The 12,838-nt window shown below is 44.6% G+C and overlaps 1 protein-coding gene across 1 annotated transcript in view; it reads left to right on the top strand.

Annotated features, from left to right (window-relative positions):
• The first annotated feature begins 4,111 nt into the window (after nt 1–4,111).
• The window catches only part of RD3 (RD3 regulator of GUCY2D), a 57,097-nt gene continuing 48,370 nt past the window's right edge, over nt 4,112–12,838 (top strand). Inside the window, exon 1 of the mRNA XM_075925136.1 lies at nt 4,112–4,335. The gene's annotated coding sequence lies outside the window, so the exon portion shown is untranslated. The remainder of the gene's footprint in view (nt 4,336–12,838) is intronic.

The following is a 12,838-nucleotide window of genomic DNA, read 5'->3' as shown; positions in this document are numbered from 1 at the left end:
ATTAATGGGGAGGGAGGAGTCTAAGGAGGACATTGCTGAAAGTGGGTGTTTAGTGCTGCCTTTGCATCTCCTGCTGCTTCTGGTCCTACTTAGTTGGTTGAATGGGGGCACTATCAAAGATGACAGTTGCCAGAACCACACATTCAATTGAGGCTTTACTCCTACAAACTCTAACTTCAATAAGGGTATGTCGACATAATGGTATAGGATAATGTCCTTTATCCCAAAATAGCATTCTGCACTGTCTACACAAGAAGCCCGTTATTTCAAAATACATTTGAAATAATGAGCTTCTTATTACAGTTTACTGTAAACCTCATGCATGAGGATTAAGGAAGATGCCAGAATAGCAATTTATTTTGAAATTTAGCACTGTGTAGACAGCGCCAAATTTCTAAATAAGCTATTTCAAAATAAGCTATGCAATTTGCATAGCTCAAATTGTGTAGCTTATTTTGAGTTATGTGCTACTGTGTAGACATACCCTAAGTTATGTGGCCTACAAACAACTGAGGTACTTTTGCATGTGGACACAAGGTGAATTTCAATCTGTCAGAGGCCATTATAATTGATTGCTCTCTCTGAGGTAGCCAAGGCATACTTCAAATGAATAAACACAGTGTAAGTACATCCAAGAAGTGCTGGAAATGTGGAAGGGGGGGATTCAGGCTCATCCTCTGCCTCTAAAATCCTTTATGAAAGAAAGTGTCAGAGAACTCAAATAGAGGCTAGATACCAGTTCCTATATATTATGACACAGTGGTTCTCAATCTTTCCTGGATACTGTACCCCTTTCAGGAACCTGATTTGTCTTGTGTACCCCCAAGTTTCACCTCATTTAAAAACTATAGTACTTGCTTACAAAATCAGAAGTAAAAATACACTAGTGCCATAGAACACTGGTATGGAACAATTGCTGACTTTCTCATTTTTAACCACATAATTATAAAATCAATAAACTGGACTATAATTATTGTACTGACATTTCTGTGTGATACTTGAGCCTGTTTTTCACTTGTGAGTCTTGTCTGAAACCCACCTGGGGCTGAAGCATATAAATTAGCTTTTTGTGACCCCCCAAGGCACTGCCTTGCTTGCCACTTGCTAATGCCCACCCTGCACTTGCAGCCTCCCTAAATTTGTCCCATGGCACTCCTCCTCAGGGGCTATAACTCCCAGGTTGTGAAACAATGATCTAGATGAGTTGAGTTCTTCCTGGAAGATCTCTGAGTACCCTAAGGGCTGCACATACCTCTGGTTAAGAACAACGGGTATAACCTATCCAGAAGAGATTGCAGAGGGCAGTGGTGTAAAGTATGCTGGACAGTTCATTACTGGAGAGTACTTCAGCTTTTCTCACATCTTCTGTCACTAGGTTACCTCCCTCGTCCAGCAAGGGCCCCACATCCTCTATGATCACCCTCTTCTTGCTAACATGCCTGTAGAAACTTTTCTTGTTATCTTTCACATCCCTTGCTAGCTGCAATTCCAATTGTGCTTTCGCCTTCCTGATCACTCCCCTGCATTCTCGAGCAATAGATTTATACTCCTCCCTAGTCATCTGTCCAAGTTTCCACTTCTTATAACTTCCATTTTGTGTTTAAGCTCACCAAGGATGTCCCCGGTAAGCCAGTCTGGTCGCCTACCATATTGGCTTTTCTTGCTGTGCATCAGGATGGTTTCTTCCTGTGCCTTTAATAAGGCTTCTTTAGCTGTGAAGTGCCCACTTTAAAGCAAACATTTGGCCTTGCATGGAACACATATCCTTAGTCTTTACAGAGCCCTTCGGTGTAGGCTAAGAGATTAGGGTTGGGTTTAACACAATGTATCAGCTGTAAAGTCTGCCTTTGTAACTTTTCTTTGCACCGGTGACAGCAGGCAGGTTGGTGCATTCTCCTCCTCTTTCAGCATCTGTCCGTCTGAGTCAGATCTGCAGGCAAAAACACATGAAAGAGAACATGTGAGCAGATGGACTGCTTGCTCTCCCTTGCGGTGGAGCTCCAGGCAAAATGCCTGGACTGATTCACAAAGTGGCAGGAGAGGAGAGCAGCCAGGGAGCAGCTGGTGAGACAGCATGAGACCATGCTTGCCTCCCTGACTGATGTTATGGAGTATATGGCATCATGTTGCCAAAGGGCCTCCTCCCAGAACCCTGTCCTTCCTCCTGATGACACCTCTGGTCCCTTCTCCACCAACCCTGTGTCTTCCATTCCTCAGGGGCCACCAGGGCCCAGAACATGGCAGAGGTGGGGACTCAAGGGGAGCCATACCCTCCAGGAGCTCAGCAGGCAGAAGGCAGTCCCACTCACATGGCTGAGCCCCCCTTCCTCTTTGGTTTTCCCTCTTCTTTCTTTTCCCTGCTGTTTTCTCCTAATAAACACTAATGTTCTTTAGACAATGGCCTCTTTATTGCTTGAACTTCAGGGGTGAGGTGGGGGATTAAAGGGAAACATGGGAATGTAGGGGCAACTTTTGGAGAGCCACATGGCAGAGTCTCAAAACTGACCATGCATAAAACTGTCCTTCAAGGCCTCTCTAATGAGCACGACCCCTTGCTTTGCTCTCATGATCATGCTGGTGTCCAGCTGCTCATACTCTCTGGCTAGGTGCTCTGCCTCATCCCCTCACCCCACCCTAAGTTTCCCCTTTGTTCTTGCACTGACTTTGAAGTAACACACAACAGGCTGCTACTACAAAGAGAATGTTGTGTTCACTAAGGTCCTACCAGGTCCTCCTGAACCTCTTCTTTAAATGTCCAAAGGAACATTCCACAATCATTCTGCACTTTCTCAGCCTATGGTTGAACTCCTCCTTTCTGGGGTCCAGGCTGCCCATATAGGGTTTCATGAGCCATGGGAACAAGGAGTAGACTGGGTTGCCAAGGCTCACAATAGGCGTTTTCACTTCTCTGATTCTGATTTCCACTCTGTATCTTTCAGAAGAGGTGGGAGTTCTGAAAGATGCATGTGTCATTGTATCATGCACCTTTCCTGACCATCCCATGTTGATGTCGATGAAACGGCCCTTGTGATCTACCAGCACCTGCAGCACCATGCAGAAGTACCCCTTGTGGGTGATGTGCTCCATGGAAAGGTGGTCAGGGGCCAAGTTGGGGATGTGTGTTCCATCTATGGCACCATCACAGTTAGGGAACCCCATTGCAGCAAAGTGATCCACTATGGGCTCCACATTTCCTAGAGTCACAGACCTCCATAGCAGAATGTTATTGATGGCACTGGCTACTTGTATGACAATAGCCCTCACTGTAGATTTCCTCACTTTGAACTGATTCCCAACTGACTGGTATCTGTCTGGCATGGCAAGCTTCCATAAGGCTATTGCCACATGCTTCTCTAGCAGAAGCAGGTCTCAGTTGGGTATTCTGGTGCCTCAGGGCAAGGGAAAGCCATTTGCACAGTTCCAAGAACATGGCCTTGTGTATTCAGAAGTTTCGCAGCCACTGCTGATCATCCCATCTTTGCATCACAATGAGGCCTCACGAGTCTGAGGTTATCTCATAGTGCCAGATCTGACATTGCAGTGTGTCAAGAGGATTGACTGGTGGGTGCACTAGTATGAGTGCAAGACCTTTCCTGAACAGCACCTCCATGCCATGCTGAGCTTTGTACTCATCCTCTTCCTGGCAGAGCAACATGTTCACACTCGGTGGGTACATCTAGACTACACTGTATTTTCGAAAGATCTCACTTTCGAAAGTGGGTCTTTTGAAAATGAAAATAGTCTGGACACAGTTTTTTTTTAATCCCCCCTTTTTCGAAAAACAGCATAAACCTCATTTTTTAAGGAAGTGCAGTTTTTTGAAAAAGGGGGAGGGGGAGATTCCAAAATAAATGTGTCCAGACTACTTTCACTTTTGAAAGACCCACTTTCAAAAGTGAGATTGGAAGAAGAATTTGCCAATCCTCTTTCGAAACTATAGTGTAGTCTAGACATAGCCTCAAAGTACAGTGTCATCAGTACAACACACATGAGCATGACAATGCTTTCATGCCAACTGTGCTCCATGCTCACACTGCTATAGTGTTCACATGGGCAACTAGGGCACACACAAGCAGACTGCCTCTCGCTGATGTCACACAAGGAAGGAGGGACTTGACTAGAGCCTTCTGGGATGATGGTGACATGAGCTCCTAACCACCCACTACAAAGTTTTGGACCCACAGAGCACCATGAGTATAGCCCAGAATGCAAAGCTGCCCATGGTGCCTCACTCTCTGAGTTGATGGTAGGCTCCATAATGGAGATGTGTTACTTTGGACTTCATTTGATTCTTCTCTGCAGTGAGGACATGAACTTTTGACTTTGCAAAATCAGGTGGTAAGAAATTGACCATATTAGATTAGACCTTATCTCGTAGTGTAGACATGCCCTCATATATTACATTACACTGGATTTACAAGTCAGAGCAGAATTTGGACCATTGCAGGGTTTTTTGGGCTAAGTTACTAATGGGTGCACTGCTTAGTCCCTGCTAAGGGAAGAATTAGGACTGGGACAACATTACTCTTTTCAAAGTTCAAAGCTCTATGGCTGTGAAAGATGCAAGATCCAGAGCTGTGTTTTTGTTGCATTTATTTCATTCACATGCAAGCATTTCTTCCTGTTAAGAGGTTCAAATCAAGTCAGTCTGCCCAAACAAAAATACATGATCAGAAAAAAGAAAAAAATCCATTCATTTTAGATGATGCAGTAAAATATCAGCTTAGAAAGGAGTCACTGTTTCATATCAGTGAGTACCACAAAAGAAGTTTTCATGGGACTTCACAGTCTGGCAGAGTTGGATGAAGGACTGAAGAAAAACCTGTTAAACAGAAAGGTGGGGGACCTGTTAACAGAAGAGTTCTACCCACTATGGAATTTTTGTCTTTAAATAACCAAATTATTTTGTCCTTGAAAGAGGAGCTCTCTGAAATGGGTGAATTGCCATCTTTCTACTACCCTTTCAGTTGTCAGAGTAAGCTATAGACATGTTATTATGTCCTGGTATGCATAAGTTATGCCTTTCCTGTCTATTCTTCCATCATTTGCCTTCTCTTGGGAGAAAACAATAAATCTTTGGCTAACCAAACAAGGAAGCTCTTGAAAACCCAACTACTTTTTCTCCCATTTTCAGCAGCGTCTATATGACTTATTCTAGATCCAAGTTAGAATGAGTGGATTCTATGCTGGATCCACAGAAAACAAGAGCCTGAAATGCTGAAATATCAAGGCTGGAGAGGGACTATGTAGCATCATACAAAGCTATAATTCAGAGTAACACAATGAAATTAAAGAAAGGAAAATGTAGGCAGATATCAGGATAAGATTTTGGACAATAATGTTTTCATGATTGGGGAGAAGTTTCCTAGCATGAAAGTCCCATTCATGGAGGTCCTGACTAAACACTAGAAAAATGTCTGATGGAGAAGAGATTGGATGACTTAACTGGAGTTTTGGCTCTTTAATTTCTGTGTTTCTAGGAATGAAAAATGCATATGGCAGATTCTTATCTGTGTTCATTGTCTGCTGAGCACAGCTAGTGCCAGCTACACACTGACCTTGGCATACTTTAGAGCAGCATGAGCATAGCTGGTGTGTGGGGTAGAGGGTAGGCTATACATTGATCCTGCTATACTTTGGGGGCAGTCTGGGACTGCTCTAATGCATGCTCGTTATCCATAGCCTCAAAGAGCCAGTATGCCTGAGGAGAATAGCCAGAGCACAGGGCATGTCCTTCCTGCCCTGAATTATCATCTGTCCTGAGGGCTGTGTAGGAGTAAGTGAAATCTTCAGCTAGGAACTTCTGTGGCTTTCTGTGGCTTCTGTGGCATGTCTAAAGCTCCATAAAAGGGCTATATCTTCATCAGATAATCTGGTGTGCAATTTTAGAAGTATCAGTGTTTCTTTTCCACATTTCTGTTGACTGTTGTAAAGTCATTCAATGGGATTTTAATGTCTGTTGACTGCAGAAATAATTCTGTTTAGTTGATTGTTGGTACTTAATAATCATCTTAACCAAGCAACTGTTGGTTCCATGTTTTTTTGTCAGCATCAGTGAAAATGGTGAAATGTCATGAAATATTCAGCAACAACACAGATGTAGAAACACAAACAGAGTAGCAAGTATTGGTGCTTGATATTGATGGTGATTGATAAATTAATTAACAACACTAGGCTGCAGGGTGGGGAGAGGCAAAAAGTTGCAATGGAGGCTAAATGTACAAAGATGTCAAAAATAACCAAGATTATGTATTTCATTGTGTTCTCTATGATTGCATGAATCCAGATTTTCTAATATAAGCTCTTTTAAAAAATCTCTCAAGGACCTTCCAGATTCTTGATTTTGAAAGTAAACCAACCTCTCAACTCATAATGTCAGCTTAATGGGGAGGTAATAATTTCACTAGTACAACATGTTAGACATTCTCATTCTTTCCTTCAGCACACTTGCAAGCCTTTTTCTGCCTCTTACTCAGATATGCATTTCCCTACATAATTGAGTCTGCACTTACAGACCCTGATCAAAATATTAGTGACACCAATGCTCACACTCCCATTGATTTCAGTGGACTTTGGATGATTCTTACAGGGTTGATTCCCATTGACTTCCATAGAGCCAGGATTTTGCCCCATTAGATCCAAAGCCTGCTGAAATCAAACAGTAAACTCCCATAGACTTCAGTCAACTTTGGATCTGGCCCTTAAAGATGGTGGGGATAGGACATAAAACAAAATGAAAAGGCACTTTACAAGGAAAAGAATGTAATATGCTGTAGTTTCTGTTTATACAAATGCAAAAGTATATGGGGAATATAATTGCTGCTGCACTTGGAGAATGCAATCGAATCATATCTCTGAAACTGATAGAGAGACTGACAGGAAGCAAAGGTACTTACGAAAGCGATGAGATGGGATATGAGACTGGATATGAGACTGGTACTTATGAAAGCAGTGAGAGTGCTCAAAACCCTGGATACCCTCAGGAAGTATCACTTTCCCATTGACAGTCACTGCATATATATAAAGGGTTCTGAAACTCCAATGTCCGGATGCACAGAAAAGAGTCTACTTTGAGTCTGATTCTGAATGGTGCTCAGCAGCCCTTCAGATCAAGCCCTTTGGGATACCTTTTATACCACCAGTGGAAGAGCATGCTTTGGGCTTTTCAAGCTGCTCAAAGTTAAAAGTGGGGACCTTGCTGCACTGTAAGTTTCAAGGAACAAATTTTCCCCTCTGTTAAAACAATTACTTTGCAAAGGGAATGTAATGCTAGAACCCTATATTCTGGTACTTCTACCTACAAGAAGCTGTTGTATCATGCAAGCAAGGTACTAACAAACTTCAACAGGCCTTTATTTAACAAAGGTGAAACCTCTTTACAAAGCTGCTGCTGCTCCCCTCTGTAGCTCTCACTCAGGCCTGGCCTATCTCCTCCCCGCTCCTTCCTGTTTCCTGTGCTTCCAGATTCCCAACAGCCAGTGCTCCCAGTTCTAATAAATACAAGCAGCATCTAAAACACCACAGAAGCCTGTGTTAGGCAAACAGGAAAGATCCTTGTCTAAAAGCCATTTTCACTCTATTTTCTGTACCACCAGGATTTTGTATCTTGCCAGAGTCAGCAGGAACTAATCAAAAGACTAGATGAGGCCCAGATGCTTAAAAGTATTTAGGTGTCAAACGTCCATTAAAATCAATTGGAAGTTAGGCATTTTAATACCTTTGAGGATCTGGGCCTGAAACCTTAGTTACCAGTCTTAAGTTTAGACTTCAACTTGACTTCTCATCTTGCTATTTAGATGTCTATCCTAGTGGAAATTCCAGGTGGTGATTTGTGACTGATTCTGATTGTTCAGCTAGGTTTTGGTAACATAGCAACAGAGCTATTGATCTACTAGTTTCCAGAACTGCAGTTCCTTCAGTTGAAACACACACTGATGGAGTACAGTGGAATTTCTACTATGGTAAGTACTTGGTTTGCAGGCATAAATCAATTACTCATGCCATATTAATTACATGTACCAATTTATGCAGCCACAGAAAGGGAGGTCCTATTTAAAACTCTGATTCTCAAAATTCTGAGATTTATTCTAAAGATAGAACTTGTGATTTTAGCTGGTTTCTAAATTAGGTTAAACCATTTCTTCACCTTCTGAAACTTCTCCCATGCACTCCTGTGTACCCACACCCCAACAGTCCGGTGAAGAATCATTGACTGCCCCCAAAAGGGTTGCATTGGTGAAGTAGTTAAACACAATTCTTCAGAAGTGACATCCCCTTCTAGTTTCATAAGCAGACAATGATTTATGGAAGCAGATGCCTATGACTAACTGTGTTCCTTGCAGCAGGCTTTGGGTGCAATCATTCATTTATTCTGAAGCTTTACATGCAGGCATGGTTGGGGCATCAAATTGTATCATTACTCATTGCACTAGTGGAATGTAAAATTATACACATGCAGTGTGAAGGCTGAAAATGGAAGTAGAATATGTAACAGCTGTTGATCAGCAACTATCAAAGCTATATTTGGGATAATTCAGGATCTGCCTAGTCGAGATCTTCTAATGCATTAAATATTTTGTAGTTCATATGCCATATTACACTTTATTCTATATAACTAGCCAATTATCCCATCATAAGATGGGATTTTCAGGTCTCTCCTCCATGTTGGTCTTCTCTCCTGAGCCTCTTGGTCTCTTGCTCCATTTCTCTCTCTCTCTCCTACTCCTACTACCTCGCCCTCTCTCTCAGCTCTCCTCCACCTTCTGCCTCTCACTCTCTCTCTGTTCTCCTCTGTCTCCATCGGGGATGCATGCTCATCTAGGCCCCGCCCCCTGGCCGTGTACATCACCGCCCCGCCCCCCTTCGCCTCCCGCCGTGGCACTCGGCTGACTTCTGCGCCGCTCAGCCGGCTGCTTACTCTGCTTGCTCCGCTGACTCTCAGACACTGGGCTACTATATATATGATACTAGCAGATTTACCTGACACTGTTCAGGTCCTTAAATCAATTAAGCATTTTTAAATAAAAGGAAAATGTACATGCTTTATTTAAATGTATTTTTCAAAATTGCAGTGTTAATTGTAATAAGTTAATATTTATTTTGGATTTCTTTAAATAAGAAATTATTAATTCTTTTCCATTTAATTTTAGTATTTTTTTAAAAATGGGAATTCCATCAAGTGTGTTTTTTACTTCATCCCTATAAACTCTTATAATTTGTTATGTGTAACAAAAAAGAGCTATAGTCAATTTGTTTTCCAGTAATATTTTCTTCTAGTTTTGAACCCCTAAGCATTGATTTAGCTGTTCCAAAACAGAGCATTATTCCAAATTTCTCCATTTTATCTCTTTTCTGTATGGTTTATTGAGAAGCAATCCTATTCCAAGTTCATTCTATTTTTCTGTTTTATTTTGGTTCAGTCTCTTTCAACATTTGCTGAGTTATGTCAACTTTGAAGACTGTATTTCATTTGGTGATTCCATCTCTTTTCTGTTTTATCAGAAGCATTCTAGGCACAACCCATTTTCCTGACACATACAAACCCTTACCTTGATTTAAATTATGATAAGAGGAAGCTGTGTACCAAATTTGGATGGTCCCAGACAAACAGACAAACTTTCTCAAATATATGGTAGATAACCGTTCAATCTGATGAGGAAATATTTACATTGAACAATTTGACAGATAACTGCCCATTTTCTATTGGCACTGTATTGTAGTAATTTTCTGAAATGTGTTGCTCTTTTAAATGATTAAACAAGGTACATACCAGTAACAGTAATCGGCTGTTCTGTAATATGGTTAGGACTGAGGCATGCAGCTAAATTAGAGCATTGCTTAAGCTCTAATCTCAGGAGAAATCAGTGATTACCCGCAGAAGCCAACTGGCAAGCTGTTTACAGTATAATCAGAAGATGACTTGTGAGCTGTTCAAAGTGTATTTGTCCAAAGATTACCCATTTTTACCAATTTAATGACTCTTCAACTTTCTTCTTCTGGCACTTCATTTGATATACAGTAATCAAAATTTGCCAAAACCTGAGGGCTGTGTCTACACTGGCATGAATTTCCGGAAATGCTTAAAACAGAATACCGTATTTTCCGGCGTATAGGGCGACTGGGCGTATAAGACGACCCCCTATCTTTTTAATTAAAAGATAGGGTTTCATCTTATACCCCAGCGCCCCTCCGCCTCCTTTGCTCCCGGTGTCCCTGGTCTGCTGGAGATGGTCCCCAGCAGACCAGAGGCACCGGGAGCAAAGCCGCCAGGAGCGCCTGGGCTCCCCCCCCCCCCCCCGCCGGAGCCCCTCCGCGGCTTTAAAAGCCTCGGGGGAAGCCGGCGGGGGGGCATCCCAGGCGCGCATGGGCTGCCCCCCCGCCGGAGCCCCTCCGCGGCTTTGAAAGCCTCGGGGGAAGCCGGCGGGGGGGCATCCCAGGCGCGCATGGGCTGACCCCCCGCCGGAGCCCCTCCGCGGCTTTGAAAGCCTCGGGGGAAGCCGGCGGGGGGGCATCCCAGGCGCGCATGGGCTGCCCCCCCGCCGGAGCCCCTCCGCGGCTTTGAAAGCCTCGGGGGAAGCCGGCGGGGGGGCATCGCAGGCGCGTATGGGCTGCCCCCCCGCCGGAGCCCCTCCGCGGCTTTGAAAGCCTCGGGGGAAGCCGGCGGGGGGGCATCCCAGGCGCGCATGGGCTGCCCCCCCGCCGGAGCCCCTCCGCGGCTTTGAAAGCCTCGGGGGAAGCCGGCGGGGGGGCATCCCAGGCGCGCATGGGCTGCCCCCCCGCCGGAGCCCCTCCGCGGCTTTGAAAGCCTCGGGGGAAGCCGGCGGCGGGGCATCCCAGGCGCGCATGGGCTGCCCCCCCTCCGGAGCCCCTCTGCGGCGGCGCGGAGGGTCTTCGGCGGGGGGGCAGCCCATGCGCGCCTGGGATGCCCCGCCGCCGGCTTCCCCCGAGGCTTTCAAAGCCGCGGAGGGGCTCCGGCGGGGGGGCAGCCCATGCGCGCCTGGGATGCCCCCCCGCCGGCTTCCCCCGAGGCTTTCAAAGCCGCGGAGGGGCTCCGGCGGTGGGGCATCCGGCGTACAAGACGACCTCTGAAGTTAAAAAACATCCCCCAAAAATCGGGGGTCGTCTTGTACGCCGGAATATATGGTAGTTTTCCTTATAAGTATTTCCGGAAAAAGAGCGTCTACATTGGCAGGCTGCTTTTCCGGAAAAGCCCTTTTTCCGGAAAAGCATCTGTGGCCAATGTAGACGTGCGAAAATGACGATCGGGGCTCTTTTCCGGAAAAGACTACTGGGCTGTCTACACTGGCCCTTTTCCGGAACAGTGTTCCGGAATAAGGACTTATGCCCAAGCGGGAGCAGAATAGTTTTTCCAGAATAGTGGCTGATTTTGTACAGTAGAGCATCGTTGCTTTTCCGGAAATTCAAGGGCCAGTGTAGACAGCTCGCAGCTTATTCCGGAAAAGCGGCTGATTTTCCGGAATAAGTGGCCCAGTGTAGACGTGTGCGAGAGGAAAAGTGGCAGATGGTAGCTTGAAATCCTTCTACTAGTGTATGCAGTGTTGTTATAGGTGGGTGAAGTAACATCTTTTATTGGACTGACTTCTGTTGATGAGAGAGACAAGCTTTACACAGAGCTCAAAAGCTCAGTGGCTTGAAGAAGAGTTCTGTGTAGCTCAAAAGCTTGTCTTTCACCTACAGAAACTGAACTAGTAAAAGATATTGCCTCACCCCCCGCCACCTTGTCTGTCTAATAGAATAGTGAACAGTTGTTCTCATGGAGCTCAAGCAGCAGGGAGACTTTGTTTCAGTCTGTTCAATCCCTGCTGATCCCGTTAGCTTGGTTCAGCGTGGTTGAATCCTTTGTTTTACTGACTGAAATGGCAGCTTCAAGAATTATCATAGAATCATAGAATCCTGGGGCTGGAAGAGACTTCAGGAGTCATTGAGTCCTGTCTCTCTTCCTGATTCAAAGGTAACCATCAACAAAAAACTGGGTATTACACAGCCCCTCTAAAAATGAAGTGCAAGAGAAGAGTAACAGCTCCTCATCCCAAGAGCTCCCTTCCTTCCTTGCTCAGGAAATCCCTTCTGCTCTCACCTCCTTGCTTAACATGCTTTTTTGAAAGTAAAGTCATTCCATTATGGTGAACTGACAGGTAAGCAACTACATCTCCCTTACCTCATGTTCTCTTTTGCCATACCCAGTAGAATTACTACCACCGCTCTCGCTCTCACTCTCATTCCTCTTTTTCTGCCCCAGTTTTTTTTTTCATTCTCAACTTATCTTTCTTTTTTTCTGGTTGCCCCTTCTCTTGATAGCTGTCCTGACTATCTCACCTTCCCTATCACTGGTGGCTCTATCCCATTCACTAACACATCATCAGATGACTACATGTTGCTTTGGGGTGTGGTGGTCACAGGGCCAATGACAAGAAAAGAGATGTTTGAACCCACAGACCATTGCCTCTATAGTCCTGTAGTTGTGCTCAATTGATGGTTGTTATGCAAACATGGAGGAAAGGCTTGAAAGGAGCTATCTGGCACTTTTACCTAGGAGTACATATGGTATGTGTGTAGTAGGGGAGAGAAGGGTTGATCTACAGTCATTATCTAGCATGTCCCTCTCCTGCTGATCCTCCCTAGATGGATCTCCATAAAATAACTCTTTTCCCAAAGCAAACAAACACCATCTAAAGTTCTCTTACATCTCAACTGATAGTAACTGACAACTGAGAGCTTCCCATTCTTTTGCTGGAAGTTACAAGCTGTCACACACGCTGGCTGTGTCTACACTGGGCCACTTATTCCGGAAAAGCAGCCGCTTTTCCGGAATAAACTG

Source organism: Pelodiscus sinensis, chromosome 3 (assembly GCF_049634645.1).
Source record: "Pelodiscus sinensis isolate JC-2024 chromosome 3, ASM4963464v1, whole genome shotgun sequence".
Classification (NCBI taxonomy): Eukaryota; Metazoa; Chordata; order Testudines; family Trionychidae; genus Pelodiscus; species Pelodiscus sinensis.
Note: the sequence above shows the minus strand (reverse complement) of the source record. Positions and strands in the feature narration are given on the sequence as shown.